A 1,008-nucleotide genomic window follows, 5' to 3' on the forward strand; every position below is an offset into this window, starting at 1 on the left:
TGTAACGTTGTGCTAAGAGAGTGAATTCTCTTAGACTTCGTGCTATGATTTTGAATACATAGGCTTCGTCTTTCTCACGGGAATAGACTACCCGGCGACGCGTGTTAGGCGTCGACTTATCTCTATTTAGGAGTCGAGATAAAATTCCCCGTGCGTGTGAAGCATGGATTATGGTGTTATTAATAACAACCTGTCACAATGTTGAATATGTGATCTTTTGTCCTTTTTACGGTCAAAGACTAACCGGCAACGCGTGTTAGACGTAGGCTTTGGGATTTTTGGCAAACCCCCAGCCATCAACGGGTTTGACGTGCCTTTACCGATTACCGTTTGAATCGGGCTAGCATGTGAATTATTAAAACCCGTTTCACATGTAACGTTGTGCTAAGAGAATTACTTCCCTTAGACTTAATGCTATGATTTTGAATACATAGACTTCGTCTTTCTTACGGGAATAGACTACCCGGCAACGCGTGTTAGGCGTTGACTTATCCCTACTCAGGCTTCGGGATAAAATTCCCCGTGCATCGAGTGCCCGGATTTGACAATCGTGTCTTTTCTAAAAGCAAAGACAGATTGAGAAACGGGAGAGGAAGAATTTTATATTCTATCTCCCGGTGCTGAAGAGGAAGAATTTTATATTCTATCTACAGCTGGAAAGGGAACCTGAGGTGGGATCCCCCACCCCCAGAATCCGGAATGATGAACTGGGAGTGGGATCTCCACTCCGAGCATCGGAAAGGTCCGAGGAGAGGAAGAATTTTATATTCTATCTCTCGGTGCTGAAGAGGAAGAATTTTATATTCTATCTACAGCTGGAAAGGAAACTCGAGGTGGGATCTTCACCTCCAGAATCCGGAAGGATGAAACTAAGAGTGAGATCTCCACTCCGAGAATCGTAACAATTCGGATAACCCTAACTGTCGGAAGGTTTGATTACCCGATCTGAAAGTGGACCTCTCGTTCGTTGGGGGAATCGAGAGGAGATTTTGACCGTGGCCCTAACTG

This window comes from Asparagus officinalis, chromosome 9 (genome assembly GCF_001876935.1).
Source record: "Asparagus officinalis chromosome 9, Aspof.V1, whole genome shotgun sequence".
Classification (NCBI taxonomy): domain Eukaryota; kingdom Viridiplantae; phylum Streptophyta; class Magnoliopsida; order Asparagales; family Asparagaceae; genus Asparagus; species Asparagus officinalis.